Raw genomic sequence first — 16480 nt, 5'->3', positions numbered from 1 at the left:
TCAATTCATCCATTTGCTTGGTCATTTTGGAGATTTGGGTAGAAAGGTTGTTGATTGCGTTGGCTTGCTCCAATGCATAAACACCCTTGCTAGAAGTAGCATCCCTTTCTCCTTCGTACCAATCATCATAGTGCTTTGCGGCTTCCTCCATAATACACTCCACTTCATGCTCTCCTTTGTTCATGATTGGACCACCGGCCGCGGCGTCTAGGCTTTTTCTTCCTTGAGGTGTGAGACCTCCATAGAAAGTGTGAATGAGTTGATACTTGGGTATCCCATGGTGTGGGAATTGACGTTGAAGCTCTTTGTATCGTTCCCATGCCGCACTTAGAGACTCACCACTCTTTTGGCGAAAACCTTGAATCAAAGACCGAGCCTCGGCGGTCTTCCTATGGTTATAAAACCTCCTCAAGAAAGCCGTAGTCACTTGGTCCCATGTCGTGAGAGAATTAGGGGGCACCTCCTTCTCTAGCCATTCTAGACCTCTCCCAATTAGCGAAAATGGAAACATTTTGAGGCGAATATATTCTTGAGTCACTCCATTGGCCTTTATTGTGTCACAATATTTCTCAAACTCTTTTAGGTGCTCATGAGGACTCTCAAACTTTCCACCCGAGAATTGTTTCCTCTCAATCAAGGCAATCAAATTAGGCTTGATCTCGAAATTGTTGGCTTGAGTAGTAGGAGTTAGGATCCCACTTTGCGCTCTAAAAGCTTCGGGGCCCCAAGACGACTCAAAGGCGTATTCTCTCCCATTTTAGAACCTTCTTTACTCTCAAACTTATAGGTTGAGAAAGGGTTGATTTCGGAACTCGAAGATGATTTAGGGCTATCTAATTCTTCACTTGAGGGTGAAGAGGGTGGAGTATCTTCTAATTCTCTTACTCCTCTCGTTGGAGTGTGGGAATTTCTACTCCTTGCTCTTGCTTCTCTTCGAAGTAGGGACAAAGACCTCTCTAGCTCTGGATTGATGGGAATCAAAGATCTTGAGTGGGTTCGTCCTCTGTTCATACAATAAAGCTAAGAAGAACGTAAGCACTGACAAGTAACAAAAGTAGCAAAAACTAACAAATAAAGATGAGATAGTCTCAAACAAGCAATGAAATAGCAATGGAAACCGTCTCCCCGGCAACGGCGCCAATTTGACAAGGGAATAATCGTGTCGTTAAGTGACTACACCTAAATCAAATGAATTTATAACGCTCTACCGACCTAATACGTGTATAGGGTAAATAGAGGGGTCGAACCACAGGGAGAAATGCTTAAGCACTGCATTCATTACCTAGGGTCTAAGCTATCTCGGAACAAGAAGTGTGAATAACTAGAAGGTTAAACTAAGAACGAAATAGATTAAAATTAATATAGCTAGGCACCAAGGGAAATGGGTAGGTGAAGTTGACGCTTGATCATGCAATAACAAAGTAGCATATCAATGGTAAACTAAACATGCACGAATACCGAAGTAAAGGGGTCCAATCTAACCGTCTTCCGGGGTTAATTGGTTTCTCCTAACATAGCCTCTATGTTTCCACATTAGAACCATATATTAGAAGGTGCAAACAAAGAATTATCGATAGTAATGAATCTCAACTAAGTCAACTTCCGTTACTTGTTAGTAAAGACTCATCTTTGATCAACTAACAATGTGCACTTGCAAGAAAGACCAAAGAATATCAAGCATGCAAAGACTTTAATCACCATTAACATAACCCCAACATTATAAGCATGAACAATTAGCAACTACACCATCCCCACACCCATGGCTAGGTGACTACTCAAAAATCATATTGAAAACAATATCAATCATCAAATCAATAAGCATCAACATGATTAATAAGCAAAGAAGAAAAATCAAAGCAAATAAGCAAAATAAAAAAACAAAGGTAAAGAGAAAGAGTAATAGATTGCTCATTAATTGAAGATGAAGGTCTACAAAGGATTGAACAAAACTCCTTCTTCAAAATCCAAGTTCATCAATGAAGAAAACCACACTTTCTCTCTCTACCAATGAAGACTAATAGTGTTTCTCTCTCTAGATTAAGCTAAAATGTAGAAAAATTAAAACTAAGTTAATCTAATCTTCAAAACGTTCTAAGATGAGACTTATATAGTCCGTACAGAGCCAGCTGATAAAAGGAGAGGTCCGACCGAACAAATGGGAAGGTTCGGCCGGACTACAGGGTAGGTTCGGCCGGACTACAGGGTAGGTTCGGCCGAACCATGGGTAGGTTCGGTCAAACCTCCCTGATCCTGGTCTGGTCGAACTCCTGTGGTTCGGCCACTCCTGCAAAATTGCCAATTTTCATCTTGCCCCTACCTCAACGTTCGGCCGAACCACTGAGCAGGTTCGGCCACACCTTGGTTCGGCCACACCTTTAGGAGGTTCGGCCGAACGTCTTCTGAATCATGCTTCCTCTAGCTTCCCTTGAGCTTAGCTTCCTCCTCTTGAAAATCCCGATGGTTCCTACAAAGCATAAGCATGAAAATCACAATAAGAACAAAGCGGGAAGACTAAGAAAAGGGAGGATAAAGGAGAAATAAAAGAGGAAGCAAAACTAAGTAAAAATGCTTAGAAAAAGGGTCAAACAAGTGCTAATGAGGGGGGAATCCTTAGAGAAAAAGGATAAAAGAGTGGCATAAATGCCACTCATCAAAATCCCCCACACTTGCCTTTTGCTTGTCCTCAAGCAAGGAATACTAAAACAAAAAAGACAACACACACAACAAGCATAATATGACAAGGGTTAAGAAAATCAATCAAGTTTCACGATGGGAAATGCTCCAAAGGGACTCTAACATAGAGACATGAATCAAAGAATGCTTACTTTTCTCAACTCAAAGAGGGGGAACACGTTCTAAGATGCTCATGGTTGAAGGAGACAAACCTAAGCTAAGCGTAGAAAACTAATGATTGCATCCTCTTCCCTAGCTCCAACCAAGACAGTCCGCGTTCTCTCCACTAGCTTCAAATCATCCCCAAGTTAGCTCATCATGATTCCTCGAGGGAACCGGAAAAAGAAATTTATTGTGGAGTCATAAGGTTATCCCGACATCTCAACTATGCTCACTCTTTCCATAGGGTTGAAATCTATTTCCCTCCACCGTTCTTTGACCGCACTTCTCCAAGTCCAAGGGTCTTAACTTGGGTTGTAATGTAATGGCTAGGGGTTAAGGTTGGGAATTAATTTGAAAATTTTTGGTGGCGCATTCTTCTACGAGCGTTCTGAGCTTTCGCTCAGAATTTTCATTGCAGAAGGCGACTTGCCACCGGTCGTGGGACGATCAGTTCTGGCAGTAGAAGTTGACTGGGGGGTCCCTCCTGGCGGCCTTAGCAGCCGGGGCCTTTTCTAGATCCTCCCCTTGCCTTTTGAAAAGCTTGGAGAAATAGCGTGGAACGCGTTTAACAGAGTCCTGCAAATTAAGAAGTTAAATGTACCCAACCGGCGAAATGCTTTTGCAAGAAATGTAAAGAAAAAGCTAAAGTCAAGCGGTCTTACCCCGCCTTTCTTGGACTCCTTGGCTTCGATGGCTGCTCTCTTTGCGAGAGCAGCTTCTTTGCGCAGCAACGCTGCTGACTTAGCCAGATTTTTAGCTGGGTCAACCATTTTCAAGGCGTTGGCTGCAAGAAGAAAAAAAAAGTTAGAAAAAATCATGAAAAGTTTGTGGTACAAATAAAAATTACAACCATGTCGGATGCAAGTGCATCTACCCTTGGGAAACATTGGACTTAACCCACAGGCGGACAGAAAGCATTCATCTTTGAAGTAGTCCGGGTGGGGGATCCAGTTTTTTGGAACAGTGATGTGAGTCCCATCCCACATGGGCTCAGTAGAGGTTTCAAAGAAACCCGGCTCCATTATTTGCTCCCTGGCCCTAGTAGAGAGTGTCGGGAGGGGACATTTCCTGCCCAGAAGAACCGGTTCTTGATTGTACCGGCGCAGTGTCTGGTTGTGTCTCTGGGTTGGAGAAGAAATCAAATAAAATTTGTCTTTCCACCCTTACCACTTGGACACCTTGTCCAAACTCATTAAGTACCGGGGCAAGGTGGAGAAAGTGTATCAAGCCCCATGACTGCCTGGTGCCTTGCTTAAGTAATGCATATGAGCGAAGGCGGAGAAGCTGGGAGCTAAGTTGGAGCTCGCAGGCGGCAATGTAGCTCAGAATGTTCACCCATGATTTGGGGGTGAGCTGCCAAACTCCCAGATCATATCCCTTTAGGATTTTCCTAATCCCGGTATGGAGGGGGAACCGGAGGCCGGCTTTTATTACTGCCTTGTAGCAGACAAAATAATTGTCTTCATTCTCTATCTTGGCATCCCACACCATCACTGCATCAGCAGGCGGGATGATAATATCCCACCCCTATCCAAAGGGGTACTTTTCCTTAAAAGCCCTAAAGCCACTTTTCAGCAGGGTAATGTCACCCGGAAGCATCCTAATTTTCTTTGGGTTGGGGTTGTCAGCAACTTTCGCCGGTTGCTGGTACTAGCTATGAAATTATCTTGATCGGAGCCAGAAGTCTCGGCCCCCGATCTTTCAGCGGCCTCAGTACCACCGGATCCTTCCCCGGATCCATTAGAGGAGGCGACCTCTTCTCCGGATACCTCCCGCACGCTAGAGCTCTCGGAAGAAGAAAGGAGCCTCTTCATCAGAGTTGCCGCTCTCCTCCAAATCCTCATGTTCCCCATCCGGAATAACCTCATCGGCTGGCACTTCCATAGTGCGCCGGCTCTTAGATTTCCTGGCCGTCTGTTTGACTCTGGCCATTGTGTCCTGCACAGACACATAGAGGGAGGAATTCGGAGATGAGCACAGCAGTTTCGACAGTCCAGAAAAGGCACCCCTTGTTCTAGACTCGGTTGTTCCAGGAGACCGGCTGAGTGTCCTAGGCAGTGTCGAGTGTGTGCATTGAGAACTCATTTTATTTCTAAAACTATGTATACATGCGGAAAAAGAATATATACAAGTTGGAAAAGAAAAAATAAAAATGGTACAGGAGGTTACCTTACTTTTAACTCTGAAAATTCTAAAAACAGCTACAGACGGTGACCGGGTGTTGCAAGGTTAGCACACATAAATCCTGAAAACTCTGATGCAGACGGAAGCAGAGAATCTCTCTCTAAAAATCTCCTTTTTCTCTCTCTAGAAAAGTCAAATGAAAATGAAGTGAGAGAAAAGGGGGGGGGGTAAACTTCTATTTATAGAAGGTGAAAACGGGGGCATCCCCGTTTGAATTTCAAATTCTACTATCCGTTGTAACTGTTCACCTTTGATAGGTGGACACGTGTCACAGGCGTCACGTGACATGCACGTGACCCCTGTGAGGGGCAAATGTTTTGGGTAAAAATACCCTAGACATGTGGACCAATGAGAGGAGGCCACGTGTCAAGTTCAAGATGGCCCAAGTGGCCCAATGCCCTCTTGACACGTGTCCCCTTCAGATAAGCTCCTGAAATGGCGACCTTCAAGGGCCAAAATCCCAAGAAGCGCCGTAATTCGGCGCAACCCACTAAAAATCTAGGTCAAGTGACCTAGATAGGGGCACATCTACCAACGACCCTATAAATAGGGAGATATTTCCCCATTTTAGGGACACATTGAATAATTTATTACACCTACTTTCTCTCTCATCAGAGAAACACCTGAGCTTGGAATCCAAGCAGATCCCCACCTAAATTTCCGTACTCTTTATTCTCTTTCAAGTTATAAACTTGATCGTTGGAGGCGGAGCTCCACCATCCGGAGTCTCCGTTGTTTTGCAGGTATAGCTCAGCCGGACCAATCTTTGCGACGTAACTCTCTCGAGGGACAAAAGCACCCAAAACACCATAAATAAATATGTGGTTCAAAAATAATAGTTCAAACTATTATTTTCCATTCAATAATCCATCACAAATAAATCATGTTTCATAATCCAATCACCAATAATATCCAAAGCATGATTTCCAATCCAAACCTAGCATGATACTGCTTGTAATCAACCAAACACATTTAGGATGCTATTTTATCAGCATAATTATGCTAAGTTCGCGAACGTACCTTGTACACGATCTTAGAATCACCACGACTAGTAAAAATCACTCACTTCAAAGTCTCCTACAATTTAAAATTATAGAAGAGTATTAAAATCCACTTTACACAAATTTCCAGCAATATACTATTATAAAACCCCTCATAATTTAATTGAAACATGCTGAAATTATATTTAAAACATCATAATTTAGTCCCCATTAATGGGTAATTAAAATTCCTAAAAGAAACTTGATTTTAAGTGCTCTACTAAAATTTCAACACTAAATTTTGATTAAAACTTGCTGTAATTAAGCCTTAAAACACTTTAATCAAAGGTCCAAAGCATTATACATCATAACCCTTCAATAATTTACAAATCAAGAACCTAGAATTTCAAAAATTGGGGCTTTTTAATTAAAAACATAATCTGAAAATTAATTAACATAATACTCATAATCAAACATCAAAATCAAATCCCAAATTCATAATTAACAATTAGATTTAGGAATAAATTAGTTTTAAGTAATAAAGATTCAATTTTTTTTATAATCGAAAAGGGGGGAGAGGGTGCAGCGGCAGACACCACGTCGGCTACCAGCGCCGGTGGCTTCCTGCTGGCGGGGGCGGCCACTTGCTGCCGGTGGTCGGCAGTGGTGGAGGGGAGAGCAGTTGAAAAAAAAGAAAGGGGAAGGGGGAAAAGGAGAAAAGAAAAAGAAAAAGAAAGAAAAATAAGAAGAAAGGAGAGAGAAGTTTACCTTGGGTTATCTCCACTCTAGGCAAAGTTTGATTTGCCTGATATGTGGGATATTTATACCTCTTTTCTACAAACCCTTTTTCCCTAACTTTCCTCTTATAATTTTCCTAATCCCATCCCTAATAAAACTTTACTAAATTAAAACTTTTCTTAAATTAAACCCCAACTTAATTAAATTAATTAATTCAATAACCTTACCTTTTTGAAATATTTCCAAACTTATTTAAAAATAAATAATTAAAATACTTTAAATAAAGTAATTCAATTTAATTAAATACTTCTTAAAATACTTATTTTACTTAAAATACGTATAAAAATACGAGGTATTACATACCCTACATTCTCTTACATCAGATATCACCTGATCTCGGAATTCGAGAAGATCTCACTTCAGTTTCCGCACCTTTTCCTACTTGCATACAAGTACTAACTTGTTCGTCGGAGGCAGATCTCCAACCACTCGGAGTCTCTGTTGTTTTGCAGGTTCAGGCCACGTGCAACCAGGCTTTGATCTGTAACTCTCCCGAGGGACAAAAACACCGAAAACATTTGGCACCGTCTGTTTGGGGTAAAATTACCCTCTATATGTGGACCAATGCCACCGCGACACGTGTCCGCAATCTCAGCTCTTTATGAGCCAATTAGAACATGACACGTGTCACTCAATGATAGAAGAGTGATAATGGGCTCTAAGCCCATAAACCTAGAGCCTTTTAGGTTAAATGACCTAAAAGGCACATATCCCAATGCTCTATAAATACTGATCTTCACATCAGTTCAAAGAGAGTTAATTCATTCTCCAAGGGCCATGCCCCCCACAATCACTCTCCCTTCTCTCTATTTTCTCTCTCTAAAAATACATTATATCGATCACTAACTTGATCGTCGGAGGCGGACCTCCGGCCCCCCGGGGTCCGTTGTTTTGCAGGTGATTGGGCCGTTCGGGTGTTGCATTGCGGATCTGTCTCCCAAGGGACGTACATACCCTCCATTCGGGTACGTACAAAAACCCCAAAACATTTGGCGCCGTCTGTGGGGAGGCACATTTGTAATGGCACAACGGTGGATCACCGAGTTAATAGGGGGAGCCTCCTTTAGGTGTCTGTGGGGAGTACATCAGCTGTCATGAGGCCGAATGCCAAGAGTCAGACGGTCAAGAAGGCCTGTCAGACTAAGTCATGCATCTTTTATTCTCTTAATGTAAGGTTAAAAGGCAATGCCATTTGATCTAAGTTGGAGGATGGTACATTAGGGGTGAGACGGCTAAATTGGCCAATTCCACTATTTTAATCTGACTCATTTTATGAGTCGGCCGCATGCTCAGGCCACCTCAACCAGCCGGATGCATACAAGCGGTAGCCGCATGCTATTTTAATCATTGCTCATTTATTGAGCCAGCTAGATGCAACATTCGTACTCCACCATGAGACCATGACATCTAGCAAAATTAATTCAAGCCTATCCAAGATTTTTGCTTGAAGATAGAACAAGCGGAATCCGATGCAATAAAGCAGGCGGCATGCGACCAATCATTGTATTATACAAATTGTTTTTTCAAGAATAAACTCTTGGAATTAGTGGGGGACATGCGGCCAAACTTAAGCATCAATTCTCCATGAATGATGGGAATGCCGCATGTACAAGTATTATTTTATTCCTCTTCCATTTGCAACGGAATTCATATTGATATATGAAGAGCCGCATGCATATGGCATTTGTGGGAAAGAGCGAGAGCCGCTCATTCATGCAAAGTGGAGCTTCATCTCCATATAGTAAAGATGGTGATCAGGTGGTATTCATTACCGGCCTTTGCACCGATCAATCAAACGGCAGCCGACAACTTTATCAAATGTATCAACTTCATCAATGGTGGCAGCCGGTCACCGTCATCAATTATGCGGCTGCTCTGTTCAAAGCTGGCTGCCATGGTTGCCTCATTCAACCTCAAAGCCGGACGTTTGGTTGCTTGATTAATAGAGGCGGTAGACGAATGAAATAAGCCAAGTGCATGGTTGTTCGTTCTCAAACAACCTACTCTTCCCATTTGTTATTTTTCATATTTATTTATGACAAAGCTTTTGAAGAGTAATATCATATTTACAAGGCTATACATACGGCATTAATCTTCATGTATCTAAGTATATATAAACCGCATGTAATAGCATGAATTAGTGAATTACTGATTACAGCCGCCCTTGTTAATCATCAAGCGGCACCATTGAGTTCATCACTATCATTATTCAATCAATCATTACCAATGATTGAATTTGTCTTTTGTTATTCACGTGGATGACAATAATATACATGCAGCAAAAAGCTTGCTTGAATTGCCAAGCATGATGATTGGTATTATCATATTTTAAGATGTATTATCAATGCGACAGTCGGCACTTGATCATTGAGGCAGCCGGCACTTGGTACCCGGATGACCATAAAGGATGAGCAACTTAAATCACCTTGTGATAGTAGCCAAGCGGCATTATACAGCAAAGTAGCTTCTCCATTAGTCAGGAGCCCAAGCTTACTCTTATACAAGCGGCAATATGCCGACTCAAATTCAACCTGATAGCATAATGAGAATGGTGGCATTATGATTGATACTATCGTAAACACTAATAATGCAATTATCTTTCAAACATGTACTCATGTAAGAAGTGCGGTACAAGCGGCAAGAGGTGTGTGGCAAAAATGCCATATGTATATATTGCTACCCCTTGTACTATTCTCAATTGAAGCACACTGACAAGGGAATAATCGTGTCGTTGAGTGACTACACCTAAATCAAATGAATTTATAACGCTCTACCGACCTAATATGTGTATAGGGTAAATAGAGGGGTCGAACCACAGGGAGAAATGCTTAAGCACTGCATTCATTACCTAGGGTCTAAGCTATCTCGGAACAAGAAGTGTGAATAACTAGAAGGTTAAACTAAGAACGAAATGGATTAAAATTAATATAGCTAGGCACCAAGGGAAATGGGTAGGTGAAGTTGACGCTTGATCATGCAATAACAAAGTAGCATATCAATGGTAAACTAAACATGCACGAATACCGAAGTAAAGGGGTCCAATCTAACCGTCTTCCGGGGTTAATTGGTTTCTCCTAACATAGCCTCTATGTTTCCACATTAGAACCATATATTAGAAGGTGCAAACAAAGAATTATCGATAGTAATGAATCTCAACTAAGTCAACTTCCGTTACTTGTTAGTAAAGACTCATCTTTGATCAACTAACAATGTGCACTTGCAAGAAAGACCAAAGAATATCAAGCATGCAAAGACTTTAATCACCATTAACATAACCCCAACATTATAAGCATTAACAATTAGCAACTACACCATCCCCACACCCATGGCTAGGTGACTACTCACAAATCATATTGAAAACAATATCAATCATCAAATCAAAAAGCATCAACATGATTAATAAGCAAAGAAGAAAAATCAAAGCATATAAGCAAAATCAAAAAACAAAGGTAAAGAGAAAGAGTAAGAGATTGCTCATTAATTGAAGATGAAGGTCTACAAAGGATTGAACAAAACTCCTTCTTCAAAATCTAAGTTCATCAATGAAGAAAACCACACTTTCTCTCTCTACCAATGAAGACTAATAGTGTTTCTCTCTCTAGATTAAGCTAAAATGTAGAAAAATTAAAACTAAGTTAATCTAATCTTCAAAACGTTCTAAGATGGGACTTATATAGTCCGTACAGAGCCAGCTGATAAAAGGAGAGGTCCGACCGAACAAATGGGAAGGTTCGGCCGGACTACAGGGTAGGTTCGGCCGGACTACAGGGTAGGTTCGGCCGAACCATGGGTAGGTTCGGTCGAACCTCCCTGATCCTGGTCTGGTCGAACTCCTGTGGTTCGGCCACTCCTGCAAAACTGCCAATTTTCATCTTGCCCCTACCTCAACGTTCGGCCGAACCACTGAGCAGGTTCGGCCACACCTTCAGGAGGTTCGGCCGAACCTCTTCTGAATCATGCTTCCTCTAGCTTCCCTTGAGCTTAGCTTCCTCCTCTTGAAAATCCCGATGGTTCCTACAAAGCATAAGCATGAAAATCACAATAAGAACAAAGCGGGAAGACTAAGAAAAGGGAGGATAAAGGAGAAAGAAAAGAGGAAGCAAAACTAAGTAAAAATGCTTAGAAAAAGGGCCAAACAAGTGCAAATGAGGGGGGAATCCTTAGAGAAAAAGGATAAAAGAGTGGCATAAATGCCACTCATCACACAACCAGCCCAAGTTGCTCCAATCCAAGTGGAAAAAATGCCGACTCGTATTAAAGCAGGCGGTTATCACTATAAAAGGTGACGGCTGGTGATCACAATCAAGGCGGCTGCATGGATGCTTCGCTCAATAAATAAGCACAGCCGTAGGGGCTACTTTGTTCTTCATAAAGACCGGATGTTTCATTGGCTCATTAAGCTCGATGACTGGGGCTGCTTTGTTCCCCTACACATCCGGATGCTCTGATCATCATTATCATCATTGTGAGCTTAGTCTAATGGCTACTAAGCCAAATAAGTTGCAAACTTAGTGACATGATTGTCAAGTGGCAACTAAGTGCCAATCTAAACTCAAATACAGGCGGCATAAGAGCCGAGTGAAATGAGCAAGCTCCCCTTAATGTGAGGGAAACCTCAATCTCTTGTATCCGAGCAGCAACATACATACATAGTCATCTCTTAGCTTAAAAGCCGAGAGTTCGATACGTTGTGCAAGGCACCCGGCCATGGAGCCGAGTGTGATGCCGAGAGTTTGCTCAAACATGTGTGACATGGCTAGACAGCTACTTGGTTGAAAGGCCGCATGAGTATTATGCAAATCAATAATTATCATTATTATGATTTAAAAAAAAAAAAAAAAAAAAAAAAAAAAAAAAAAAAAGCATGCGGCACTACTTAAGTATATATTATACATGGGTAGCATATTACTTGAGTATATATTATACAAGGGTCAGACGGTATTGAATCTCGGCTATACACAAGCGGCTCTAATGCCAAGTTGGATGTGTTCATCTGTGTGAGCAGGGGCTGCTTAGCTCCCATTACCGATAGCAGGGGCTTTCTTTTATATAAATTAGTGCTATCAAGGAATACATGTCAAAGAAGCAGAGCATCTGGCTACTACCGTCTGACAACAGCTCTAGACCGTTTGTAACACTAAAACATGAAGCCATTGTGTTATTTTTTTACATTCGGCACTTTGCAAGCTTACTCAAGCAGCCGCAAATGGGAAAGAGCAGCCGGATTTCGAGAACTTGCGTCCTATCTTGTATGAGTTAGCATAGGAGGCAAACTAAATTGAAAGCAAGCGGCAGATGCCGCATGGCACTCTAGCAAGGAGTTGAAATATCTCCGACTCCGATTTTTAAGCATTTAAAGCAACTACAAATCCGGCTGTGATTGCATATGCTCGAGGCAACTCCGTCCAAATCCGGCTGTCATTGCATATGCTCCAGGCAGAAAATACGTCGACTCACCTTAAGGAGTTCAGTGGGCTAGCAGCATTATTATGAGCTGCAAGTTCACCTAAGTGGCGTGGAGCCATATGTTTATATGTGAAGCTGCTCTCTCATATAAGTGGAGCAACATCACCTCAAGAGTATGTATCTTACTCTCACCGATGTGAGCATGAGAAGCCGCATGTATATGTAAGAAGCCGCATGTATATTTGTGAGATCGACTCTTTGGGAGTATTATGGTCAAGCGGCATAAATGTCAAGCAACCTTCGTATTCGGTTAAGCTCGGCAACCGGCCTTTCATGGTCCTTCAAGTAAGACGGTTAAAGCTTATTTGAATATTATTATTATTATTATTATTGAATATTGATTCATTAATTAAATAAACTAAGTTAAAAACTTAGTAGCTAAACTAACGTCCAAGTGACGTGAGGCCAATGGCCGGATGATAAACTAAGTTGAAAACTTAGTAGCTAAACTAACGTCCAAGTGACGTGAGGCCAATGGCCGGATGATAAACTAAGTTGAAAACTTAGTAGCTAAACTAACGTCCAAGTGACGTGAGGCCAATGGCCGGATATTATTATTATTAGAGGCCGACGACCACAGTCTGCTCCAACAGAAGTATGACCGTCTGCTCCAGCATAAGTCAGATAACCGGCGACGTCCATTTGGGCGAATTCGTTGAGGAGAAGCATCTCCCATTTGGGTGGCACATTGCTCTACTAAAACATCAAGCGGCCTTACCGAATGCTAAGGCAGCACTCGCAGTTGTTTGATTAAATCTAAAGTGAAATCTAAAAAGCATAGAGTTTTCCAACTGTTCTAGTACAAATGGAAAACGGCTACTGTTTCATGATTAGAGGCTATCGAGGCCAATGGCCGGATAATAAACTAAGCTAAAAACTTAGTGGCTATACAAACCGTCTTAAAAAGACATGAGGCTAATGGCCGGATGGTTATCTGTTTTCCTATAAATTTGTCTGCTCCAACATGAGTAAGGCCGTCTGCTCCAACATGAGTCAGATAACCGGCGACGTCCATTCGGGCGAATTCGTCGAGGAGAAGCATCTCCCATTTGGGTGGCACATTGCTCTACGAACACATGCAGACGGCAAAGATTGAACGACCTAATTGGTCAACTCATAGTCGCCTGACCTGGGTAATCTAAAGAACGACTAAGTTTTCGGGAACCGAATGTCTAAAAGACATCATCAGGTGACCGGCCGAAGTTCTTACCTAGATTACCTTCAGAAATTATACAAGTCCTCCCAATGGGGTAAAAGGACATTGAAAGTATAATTACAAAACTTTTCAGGCGACCATTTGCCTCCTGTCTTGTCAGGCGGCCATTCGCCTCCTGCCTTATGAGATATCAAACGTCTCGAAAATATCCTACCATAGTGGGGCATAAAGAAATGAAAGTCGTCATCTGTCTAGTTCAAGCGGCAATCATTATTATGATTGATTAACTTAGAAAATGTCATACCATATAAGGTATCAAATTTTCCAAGTTAATCAAATCTCTCTTGTATTGACCTAGATACATGTCGACCAAAGAGCTTTTGAACAAGCGGCAAAGCCTTGATTTTAAAAGGAGCAATTCCTCTTGAAAGAGAAATTACCCCTTCCGAGGGGCTAATGTTTGGGGTAAAATTACCCTCTATATGTGGACCAATGCCACCGCGACACGTGTCCGCAATCTCAGCTCTCTATGAGCCAATTAGAGCATGACACGTGTCACTCAATGATAGAAGAGTGATAATGGGCTCTAAGCCCATAAACCTAGAGCCTTTTAGGTTAAATGACCTAAAAGGCACATATCCCAATGCTCTATAAATAATGATCTTCACATCAGTTCAAAGAGAGTTAATTCATTCTCCAAGGGCCATGCCCCCCACAATCACTCTCCCTTCTCTCTATTTTCTCTCTCTAAAAATACATTATATCGATCACTAACTTGATCGTCGGAGGCGGACCTCCGGCCCCCCGGGGTCCGTTGTTTTGCAGGTGATCGGGCCGTTCGGGTGTTGCATTGCGGATCTGTCTCCCGAGGGACGTACATACCCTCCATTCGGGTACGTACAAAAAACCCCAAAACACCGTCCGTGGGGAGAGTACCTCAAGGATGGTTCAAGAGTCTATACCGCCTCCTGACCTTAAGGCTCATCAGCCGGAAGTCTTTACAGACTAGGAGGATGATGATCCTTAGGTCAAAACATACATGGCTAGAAATGGGTCATTCATTTCTAGGCGTATCCGTCCCAGAGATACTCTAGAACGAGGTGATAGCCAGGCGGGTACAAGCAGGCCTCTTGGTCAGCTGGAAGGGGAAACCCACTCGGCAAGAGGTCAGGCTCTAGTCACTAGATACGAGCTCATGAAATTCATTACCAGTTTCAAGGGTGAGATCAAGGATCTGATCGAAAAGAAAACAGCTGGCACTAGCAAGAGTCAGCCAGCCAAAAAAGTCTCCTCGGACTGGGAGGAAGAAGTCAGTCAAGGACAGCCAGCCTACTCTAAACCTTAAGGAGAAGAATGTGCCTACCTTTAACTAGTCGAAGATCCTTCTACCCTAGACGGGCATAAGAAAGGTCATCAGTGTTGTTGAGTCGGATGGCAGTAAGAAGACTTACACCGACGCTCGGCATGTCATCAAGAAAAATCAGAGCCAGCAGCTGTCTGAGTCAGCCTCTGCCTCGAGTTTTCAAGACAACTTTAGAAATACATTTGCAAGGAATACTCAATCCTTGCATGAGAGCCATATAGGCGATAATATTGTCCATTCTAGCCCTCATGTGATTGGGAATTCACCGTACATACCCCTTATGGTCTACAGCCTATGTTCTCCTTATTTCATGCAGTCGACCCTCTTTGGGGGTCAGGCGGTATACAATGTCCAACCTTTGGACTGGCAGCTCCGTCTGCTCAAACTTGGTGAACAAACTTTGGCGTTCACCAAGGAGATAACCGAGGCGACACAGCCGGCCAAGGTTAAGAATGTGTTGGTAGGTGCCTATGACGGTACCACCAACTCGGAGGACCACCTCATGGCCTACTCCAACTTCATGCACATGTAGGGGTTGGAGGATGCAATTTGGTGTTAGTGATTCCTGGCTACATTGAAGGGCGTCGCCCAACAATGGTTTGGCAACCTGCCAGCCAGATGCATTGATAGCTTCAGGAAGCTCGCCTTCCTGTTTGCCTCTAACTTCTCAATGAACATCCCTGCCAAGAAAACAAGTCTTGACTTAAACACCATCTGGCAGGGAGAGAGAAGGACTTTGCTCCTATGTCAGGCGGTTCAACCTGGTGAGAATCCGAATCCAGGGGTTGTCTGATGATAAGTGCATAATATATCGTATTTTTAGTCCCTAATATTAGTCTCACAGCCTCGTTATTTTAGTTAATTTATGAAATTATCGATTTTAATTATTTTAGATTCTATTTTATTTAGTATTTTATTTTATTGCTATTTTTATAATAAGTGGTACTTAAAATTATGTTGTGTGTTTTTGGTAGGAAAACAAGAGGAAAATTAGTAGGCCAAGATTATACAAGGTCTACTTGTATCAAAAACCACTTGCAACCATGATATATCAAGAGGAGGGAAAGAAATTAGTGGACTTGGAAAATATAATAAAATTGTTGAAACCCAAAGACTCATCATCAAAGTCACGGGTCATCAAATCACCAAGATTTAAGAGCCAAAGAAAGAGAATAAAAAAAGAGAGATAAGAAGGGAAGGTAAAGAAAAAGGGCGTGATAGCCAAAACCCCAAAAATACCGAGTTGTTCTTCTTCCTCAACAAATTATCCTCCGAAATTCAAGGCAAGATATAGATAAGATGAATCTCTATCTGTTTTCCCTAATTTATCTCTTTGATCCCGGAAAACCTAGGTTGTTTTTGCTTATAAAAACTCCCAATTATTCCCTCTCAATACACACAACTTAACCAGAAAATATACGAGTGAGGTAGTCCGAGTGACTCATAATTGGGCAATTGGAGCAGAGAAGGTAGCCATTGGAGGGAATCTTAGTCTCGAGTCCAAGGTTGAACGAGAACGACGACAATTCGCGGGGTCGAATTCGGGTCTTGTACGATTGTTCTTAGGAGTATAGTTCATAAGTCTTCTTACTCAATTGTTTCATTTACTGTTATTTTGGATTGTTTTTGCTAAGATTGATTAATTACTTTTATTGGATTATTGGTGTGATGATTTGATTATTGATTTTATAATCTATT

General features: G+C 42.0%; 1 non-coding gene across 1 annotated transcript; it reads left to right on the top strand.

Annotated features, from left to right (window-relative positions):
• Positions 1–272: 272 nt before the first annotated feature.
• LOC145633563 (small nucleolar RNA R71) lies at positions 273–378 on the top strand. The gene has a single exon (XR_014112875.1). It is a non-coding gene; the product is annotated as a small nucleolar RNA R71 (small nucleolar RNA).
• Positions 379–16480: the final 16102 nt, after the last annotated feature.

Source organism: Chenopodium album, chromosome 5 (assembly GCF_948465745.1).
Source record: "Chenopodium album chromosome 5, dcCheAlbu1.1, whole genome shotgun sequence".
Taxonomy (NCBI): domain Eukaryota; kingdom Viridiplantae; phylum Streptophyta; class Magnoliopsida; order Caryophyllales; family Amaranthaceae; genus Chenopodium; species Chenopodium album.
The sequence above is the reverse complement of the archived record's forward strand: the minus strand, read 5'-3'. Positions and strand labels throughout refer to the sequence as shown.